The sequence below is a fragment of the Nanorana parkeri genome, unplaced genomic scaffold (assembly GCF_000935625.1).
Source record: "Nanorana parkeri isolate BGI_ZX_2015 unplaced genomic scaffold, ASM93562v1 scaffold1965, whole genome shotgun sequence".
Lineage (NCBI taxonomy): Eukaryota > Metazoa > Chordata > Amphibia > Anura > Dicroglossidae > Nanorana > Nanorana parkeri.
In genome coordinates this window covers 240,091-249,724 of record NW_017308233.1, presented here as the reverse complement: position 1 = coordinate 249,724, position 9,634 = coordinate 240,091, and the positions used below count along the sequence as shown (strand labels likewise).

General features: G+C 40.9%; 1 pseudogene; it reads left to right on the top strand.

Moving 5' to 3' along the window:
- Positions 1-7,701: 7,701 nt before the first annotated feature.
- LOC108800227 lies at positions 7,702-9,198 on the top strand (annotated as a pseudogene).
- The last annotated feature ends 436 nt before the right edge of the window (positions 9,199-9,634 follow it).

Sequence of the window (9,634 nt, the reverse complement as noted above, 5' to 3'; positions counted from 1 at the left end):
GCCAGTCAGCGCTGGAGGATCAGAGTGGGGAGGGGAGAATCTCTGCAGGAAGCCATAAGTGACAGTCACAACTCTCTGCAGGGAGATGATCGAGAAGTGAGCGAGGGACGGTATGTGTTCGCTCACTTCCCAATCTATTGAGCCGACGTGTGACAGTTTTATTGTCACACGTCGGCTCAAACTATGAGGTTGCGTGAAAATCACTCACCTCATAGTTCTCCTTTAATAAAACCCTTAGTTTTGAAACGTTTGAAACTATGTAGAGTTCCTGTTAGAATTAGGGCCGGCGTCAATGGGCTGTTGAGTTGCAGATTGAATGCAGATTTTGAGATCAGCTTTAGATGCTTCTGAGATCATTCATAATACATTGCAGGTGCATTTGATCTGCAGTTGACCTCCTTCTGATCTGCAGTTGACCTGTTTCAAGCAGGTTTTGCATTCCCATAGGCTTGTATGAAAAGAGAAGCAGTTCTTTTGCAAACAAAAGAAGGCTACAGGTAAATACTATGAAAGAATGTATATACTTAAATTTCTTTCTCTTCCATGTTGGTTTTTCATATTCAGCCATTTTGTCTGTTCTTCTGACGCAAACAATGTTTTGTAACCTATGCAATTAGTTAGTTTACCTGTAAGCACGTCCCAGCCTCAAGCTCGAACTAACTGCCCTTTTTTTGAAGGTCTCTTTGCAGATAAGGTTTAGGAGCATGCGCGGTCAGTATTATGTTAATTGCTGGAACATATTAAAAGTATAAGCTCAACCATTAAACCGGGAATTGATTTCAAGCTGAAACATGTATCAGTTTGAATTCCTCGATTGATCCTGCCAAAGAAAAGGGCATTATGTTATACAACAAATAACCTGTTGAAGACAATAAATTATAGGGCTTTTCCCCATAGTTCTCCTTAGGGTAACGGGAGGACACAAACTAGCGCCCTCCCGTTACCCTAAGCTCAATATACTGCGAGCTACAGCTCGCGGTATACTGAGACGCCGGAGCGGATCCCGACATCGATGTCGAGATCCGCCCAGTTGCGTGAGTGACAGCTGGCTCTACCTATGTAGAGGCAGAGACAGCTGTACCTGCCCCCTCTCCCGTCAGTTCCGCCAGTCAGCGCTGGCGGATCGGAGCCGGGAGGGGGGAATCCAGCCCCTCCCCTGTCACGGCAGAGAGCTGTGACAGGATCGAGAGGTGAGCGAACGCCGGTATATGTTCGCTCACCTCCCGATCTACTGAGCCGACCTGTGACAGTCTCATTGTCACAGGTCGGCTAGAACTATGAAGTGAGTGAAAAGCACTCACCTCATAGTTCTCCTTTAAATGCACATAAAAGCTTATGGAAAGATTGTTGTTAAAGTCAACGGTTTGGTAACAGTGTTTCTTTACAGCCCGGGAAGTAATTACTGTAAAAGTAACTTTGGAACAATGTATGCCAACTATTACATTTGCCAGGATGACATTTGTCATATTATGAATATGTTTTATACATATGCCCTTTAATCTGTGGTATTCCAGGACAATTAGGCATCAGCAGTTTGCACAGCAAAGCAGCAAAGTGTATGTTCCATCCAGAGGCATTTCTAACTGACTGACTGTTAAAGTAATTGGCTAATTCACCAATTGTGTGCTTGCCTTTAAGGAAGACTTTGTAAGGCATCCGACTAATTATGCATACACGGTGTCAGTGTATAGTGCAGAACAACAAACAAAAATGAAGCCAGGCAATTCTAATCAGCGTGTTGTGTGCCTCTATTTGAAACCTTTCAAATTTTATCAAAGTATAGCAGAAATGTATTTCCTTGTTGCCATGGGAACATCTTGTTTTACATTAAATTTTCAGCACAATGATTTTACAGCAACTGATATCTCATTCTGGAACGGAGGGATATAACGGGGGCAGAATGCTGGTATTGACTTTAGATGGGGTTGCAAACCAGAAATTTACAGAATGTCAAAAAAAATTTAGGCTGATTGAGGCTGGCTGTAAAGTTGAGGAAAAATAAATGGCTGTAAAAAGCTTTCATCATTTTCCTGAAATTTAAGAAAACGTACTGAGAGAAATATGTGGGCAGCTATTGCTGATCTTTAAAGATGCTGGTTGCCTGGCTGTCATGCTGGTCCAGTTAGTTTTCAGCACTGTTCGGCTATTCACTTCAGGCTGGTACGGCTGATTTGAAGTGCAGAAGGAGTTCGACTCAGCTGAGCCGACCCTCCGGTAGGCTACTCACTGCTGTTCGGTCTATTCTCATAGATGGCGAACAGCAGTGAGTGAATAGCCGAATGCCGCTGAGCAGCATTTGGCTGGGCTGTTCTGCTCGGTCCCTCAGAGGGACCGAGCAGAACAGAAAAAGAGTACAAAAAGTGTCGAAGGGGTCCTGGGGCCGAAGCTAGCCAAAGGATCGGCCAAAGCTATGTCTAGATCCTATGGCAGCTTCGTGAATAGACCCCTTAGTCTTTCCCCTCTCTGTTTACCTAAAGCAGAAACATTTAACCACTTAAAAGTTGAACCTGGGCCAAAAAATCCATTTAATTTAAAAATATTCCTCATTAGCCACAAAGGATATAAATCCACTTTGTGTGCACCAAATGCCTTTAGAAATCCAATTATTACCTTTGAAAAGTAGCAGTGACATCATCACTGTGTTGTACATAGCAGTGAGAGAGCTGAGCTGTGGGAGGGACCCATCAGCTCCATCCACTAAAGACTTCCTGCAGAAAACTACAGGAGGGGGCGGACACAAGACCAGTCTCCCTAGACTCGACATGTACTCTGGCAAAAAATTAGTTTAAGTTTGTTTCATTTCTGATTTCTGGTTATTTAGTTTTTCGGGATCCGGGTCAGAAAGTCAATTTGTTTCAGTATTCGGATTAATCCGAATTTTCATTAATTTGGGATGTGTTAGATAATTACAAACAAATGTTCAATGCAGCAATATGACATTAAAAAAAAAAAAGTAAACTTTTTACTTTTGACAGTCTACAGAAACAATAAAAAAAATGTTTTTTAAACGTGCGGTTCCCCTATCCTAATTCATACCAGACCCTTTAGGGGGACCCAAAAAAAGCATGGGGCCCCCCCTAAAATTCCTTACCAGACCCTTGATCCAAGCAAAAGACAGGAAAAGCAGATTCGGATAAGTCCCCCTGCCCACAGACTCCCACAACCCTGGCCTGGTGGACAAGGAGCTCTTCCAGGGGGTCCTCCCCCCAGCAAAGCACTTCCCCCTAAAATTCATACCAGACCTACAAGGTCTGGTATGAGTTGGGGGGACTCCATGCTGTTCTTTTTTTTATGTTTCCATTTCACAACACAAGTTAATTCCGAATGACATTCAGGAAAAATTCGGATGCATCCAAAATGACGTTATCGGAAAAATCAGATACGTTTGGAAGGATGCCTTATCTCTTTCATTCAGAAATTCAAGTGCATGCGAATGTCCAAATATGCCGATATTTATCCAAATTTCAATTAGCAATGAAACGAATCGCACATGTCTAATAAAGATGCAGCATTGTTTGTGCTCTCTCAAATGGCTACCTTCATACCAACTTACCGCACTTTATAGACATCTCTTTGTTTTGCTGACATTAGAGGGTTTTGGAAGCATGGTTTGGTTGTTTTTAAGTGTTTTTATGTTTCAGGTGGCTTCATGGGTGCAATTATAGATGTCTAAATAAAGATTAGTTGTAGTTTTTGAATTTTTGGTTGGTTTATTGGAGTTAACCCAAGTTTTTCCTTACATATCCCCTTTAAAAAGCAATAGTGACCTGTCATCAATTCTTATTAGACATGTGCATTCGGATTCGGACAAACTTGCAAATCAACAAAATTCAGTTGATTCGGCGATTCGTTCGAATCCAAAAAACAAATGTATTATGTGCCCAAATATACGAAAACTATATTCGGGCACACATTCGTTTTCAGAAGCGTGTTCTGCGCATGCCCGCCGCCATCTTGGAGGCACAGCGCATGACGTCATATGACGGTGACATCACACGCTGAATGAGCGGTGGCCATATCGTCTGCCGCCATGTGCGCCTCCATCTTGGAGTATATCTTGGTATATACCAAGATAGTGGTGCTCGAACATGCTGGCGCCGCCATCTTGGTGTATACCAGGATGAACTCCAAGTTGGTGGCACGCATGAGCAAAACGCGCCGGTGAACGATATGGCCGCCGCTCGTTCTGCAGTTTCAGTGTGCGGTTTCGCATTCAGAGGCTCGTTGCCACCGAATCTGAAAAAACATAAAAATGTGTTTCCTTTGACAAAACGAATGAAAATCTTTAATCTTTTTCATCCGAAAACAAATTTTTTTTGCTGTGCACATGTCTATTTCTAAACCTTTCCACTCCATTCAAAACTAAAATGCTTTAGCTGGAGACAGACATTTAGGGGCCACTGTAAAGTAGATATTGCTGCAACTTACTTTGAAAGATTACTTTATATTGTGTCCCCCATTTTACGGCCCATTCATTAAATGCAGCCTGTGGTGTACAGCAACTTAAGAAAAAGTGAATATACATAATGAGCATGAATTGTAGCCAGCAAGGGCCACAAAGGGAGGTGGTGTTCATACTGAATTGTACTCTTATAATCTAAAGCACCAGTAGGGAAACTCTGGCCCTACAAATCCCAAGTGCAAATCCCATCTTGCGTCTGTCTCTGGGAGTCATGCCTGTGGCTGTCAGAGTCTTGTAATGCTTAATGGGATTTGTAGTTGCACCACCATTGGAGGCTCAGAGTTTGCTTACCCCCGGTGTAGAGCCTACAGTGTCCTATGGAGTTATTTCTGCTGAAAACAGCAGAGAGAACTCAGATTGAAGGAGAGTCAGTCACACAACTTTGTGGGGTCACATGACAGGGCTCTCCTCCTGGCTTTTGGTCTTCTAGTAGTTAATTTTTTATAGCACTCTCCCGGCTTCAGATTCTCAAAGCTAGTGGGGCGCTAAGCACATTTGTGAGGTACATCACTGTGCCAATTTTTCTTTTAATAACAGTATGGCTGCTTGGGAAATCACAGTAGCAAATTTATAGATGTTGGCTACCTTGATTTGGCATTTTTGGTTGATAGAAGACCTCTTTAATGATCAATCCACATAGAGTATTAAGGATGAGAAAACTATTGCTGCTTTTCTCCTCTTATTTTTTAATATGTTGTAACACTTGAAATGGCGGAGCTGCCTTCACCACTGTTTAATATTTAATGCTGTAAAACAATAAAGAATTACATTTTAGACTTCACATTTTTATGCTTAGATCTATATCACACATTGCTAACCTATGCTAAAAACCATAATTAATTTTCTGCATGGGATATTAAAAGTAGGAACATTTCACAGCATTAAAAATCTTGTTTTTTCTGTTGCAAGAATGTAAGAACCCAAGAGGAATTTATGAATTATTTAAATAGCAATTAACTTCTCTACTCTAAGCAATGTTTATTAAATCTGTGTAAGCTTTATGATTATCACAGTTGAAGGAAAATCTAAATTTCTACATTCATATGAATACAAGTTATTATATTACCACCCTCATCAAAGGTAATCAAGATTATAGGCAGTATAGTAACATCAATTCAGCATTTAATGCTGCATACTAGCTGATTTGTACAAAGCAGAAATCCAGGAAAAATACACTGGCTGGCCCAAAAAAAAGTCACACACACTATTGTCACCTGGGGACCCCCATAGAAGCTGATCGAGTACAGATCTGCTTCATCAGCTTCTTCTCTGGCTATAACACCCAGAGAAATGACAGGCGGAATGCAAAAGTGATGTAATACACACAGGGCCGGCATTAGGCCTTTAGGCGCCCCTCAGTGACCACACCCGTCAGTGACCACACCCCTCAGTAACCACACCCCTCAGTGGCCACACCCCTTAGTGACCACACCCATTTTTTTCCAATATCCGCACCATTTAAAGACTCCTATTTTGTTAAGCCCCAAAGAAACATATTTAAAAGTATGATAAAAATAAAACTTTTATTCAAAGGTATTACATTAGTAGGCACGATATAAGTATTCTTATTAAATAAAACAACAGGCAAACAAGTGGTAAACAATAAATGTCAAGCTAAAATAAAGTGTCAGGATGTCATGCCGACCCTTATTTCAAGTAAGTGCATCTAAAAAAAGTAAAAATAAAAAACAGAACACAACACCTAGACTACATGTTAAATTAGTGAATGTGCGTCCCCACAACCAAAAATAGTCAAACTAGAAAAAATGGTACCTGCATGAATCTATAACCAGCCTGTTTGGCAGGGAGCACATTGCGAACTGCTATTCACTTCAGGCTTGCACGGCTGATTTCAGCCATACATCGGCTTGCTTCGTGTGGCTTCGGAAGTGCAGAGGGAGTTCGACTCAGACAATCCAACATCTGGATTGGCTAAGCCGAACCTCCGGCAGGCTACTCGCTGCTGTTCGGCCTATTCTCATAGATGCCGAACAGCAGTGAGTGAATAGCCGAATGCCCCCGAGCGGCATTTGGCTTGGCTATTCTGCTCGATACCTCTGTGGTACCGAGCAGAATAGAAAAATAGTTTTAAAAAGTAGAAAACAAAATGGAAAACGATTGGGCGGAGCTAGCAGTGACAGCTAGCTCCGCTGTCCATAGCTCTTGCCATATCTCTTGCGCAACTAATTGCCCCTAATTGTGCATCAAAAGTTTTACGTTATCTTAACAAAAGTGCGCACTTCTGAATGTGGCTGCATAATAACCATATTATTCTACATAAGCAAGGGATAGGTCAGTGGTAACTCTAAAGGAGCTGACATGGAAGAAACTGTCCAAGGGACAATTATAACCAGGATGCTCCACAAAGGTGGGCTATTGTATCAAGTTTTGATAGCTATTGCTATCATATATAGTGGTTGTGCCCTAAGGAAATTATTGTGGTGGAAAGTTTTCAATCTTACAGATAAATTATTAACTTGTGTTATTCCCAGAGATCAAATATGGCTCTATTATTGAGGATAACTGATGATATGGGAAAGCATAATAAAAATCATTGATTTACAATATCATTATAGGCAAATTGCATTGGAGTCAATTGTCAAACTCAACGTCTTTTGTTTATGTTTCAAGTGCTCTTTTCTTTGTTTTTGAAAATTAGAATAGAAGATATACTATAGGATTTTTGAGTGCAAATTCTTGTTATTTAATATTTATTATATGTTTCAATATATATGTTTTATTTCCAATATAAACAACAAACATACAAAAGAAAAAAAAACAATAAGAAAAATCTTTACAGCATTCCATAAACAACACTAAGGGACTTTATAGCCCCTTCCAATTCTTCAATCGTTATTATTTAACAATTCCCTCCATCAACTCAAAAAACTTTTCCTTTAAATAGTGATATGATTTATATTTACTCTGTATTTAATATCCACTATCCGTTTCCCACCTCATTATTATTGTAATATTAATCTCTTCAAAAGGGAGAGGAAAAAAAAAAGAAAAAAAGAAACCCCAAAATGAATTTAACTAAAAAGCACTTGTGTGTGTGTGTAAATAAGCGTATAAGGCCATAGCAATATTTGCCAGGTGAAATATTGTGCATATAATACTCATCAAAATATATATCTAAAACCTTGTGATTTAAACCAAAAACATGTGTACTTATAAATAGGTGCATAAGGCCAGAACAAAATTTGCCTGGCATAGATAAAAAGTGCTTTAGGCTAGTCGTTCTTTGACCGAACAGATTGAGTTAACCTGTCAGCACTCAGAGGCAGTACACGGCAACGGTGATATGGCGAGTTATCAATACGGACAGGGATACCATGGTTCTGGAGGACAGGCCCCTGGGGCACCTCAAGGGGGTTATCATCCTGGATCTCAATATGGAGGAGGTCGTCCTGCTGGCCAGCCTGCGTATGGTGGTTCTGCACCAGGTGCACCATATGGACCTCCTCAAGGTGGTGGCTATGGACAGCCTATGCAAGGGGGTGCAGCACCAGGGGGACCAGGAGGTTCTTATGGAAGCCATGCTCCTGGGGGACCTTATGGTGGGCAAGGATCCAATCCTTATGGAGCTCCTCAACAAGGCCAGTATGGACAAGTTGCTCCAGGGAATATACCTCAAGGAGTTAACGCAGAGGCTTTCTCCTGGTTCCAGACTGTGGACACTGACAGGAGTGGGTACATAACATTAAAAGAGCTCAAACAAGCACTGGTCAACACCAACTGGTCAGCATTTAATGATGAAACCTGTATCATGATGCTAAACATGTTTGATAGAGGTCAGTGTGGAAAGATTGATCTGTTTGGATTTTCGGCTCTGTGGACATTCCTTCAAGCTTGTTCCAGCAGTATGACCGAGATAGGTCTGGCTGTATTAGCCATGCAGAACTACACCAAGCTCTTAACCAGATGGGATTCAGTCTGAGCCCACAGTTTGTGCAGCATGTGATGTCCCTACATGCACCCCGCTCTGCCAACATGACCTTGCAGCTAGTCGCATTGTGTCAGCTGTTTATGCAGAAATCCTTTTCTTAAAACTTCTTTTTTTTTTCCCTTCACCAATGTAATTTGGTTGGTCAAGTAGATGACGGGCGCGGCTATGATGACCAGACAGGTTATATAGATCCATCTGTTCAGAGAAATTATTGGATGGATAGATACATTGACTAATCGGATGTATAGACTCACCTGTCAGATACATGTATTTCTGCTTTTTCCTTAAGGTTATCCACTTACATTGTGGGTCTTATCTCTTCACAGCTCTTAACCAGATGGGATTCAGTCTGAGCCCACAGTTTGTGCAGCATGTGATGTCCCTACATGCTCCCCGCTCTGCCAACATGACCTTGCAGCTAGATGGCTTTATACAAGTTTGTACCAAGCTGCAGAGTATGACCGAAGCATTTCGGGAAAAAGACACAGCGCGATCCGGCAGTGCAAAACTGAGTTATGATGATTTTCTCACCATGTTCGTGCAACGCCTTCTTTAAAAACATAATAGCTGATAAAATGGCTGTAAAACCTCAACTTCTTTTTCCTAGACGTGTATCCTTACCCTATGTAATGAGCAGATGCTTACATTTTAAAGAGGTGCTGTGGCAGTTCCTGTACACTAGAACCATGTTACATTTTTTTGTCAGTCTTTTTTTCTGTAAAATAGGCTTACATAGTGACAACCTGTATTTAAATTCATATTGCCTATATTCCTCCTACTAAATTGTACAGCACAGAAAAATGAATTTGAAGCTTCAGAAAATACAGAAAAAAAGTAATACTTTTTATCCGTGGCTATTATATTTGTTGTTTGCAATTTCTGGTGGTAAAAGTTGTAGCATATAGGGAGGTCATGGGACCACTCAGCCAACAGGGAGTGACAGCTAGAAGTCACAATGTCCTCCTGTCCTCATGCAGCACGGAGCTCCTTACTTATTGGTTTATTTGTGTTCCAAGCACTTACATTTTTGAAGATTTGATCTCCGGTAAGACAACTTATGACAGGTACATTAGATTTCAGAGCACAATTAAGAAAATTAGATTGAATCCTTTAGTAAATACAGAGAAAAAATCTGATGTTTCATTAAACATGTGACTTTTTTATATTTTGTAATTCTGTTTGTTGTCTGCATATTCAAGAAGTAAAAGTTCCAATGCAGAACC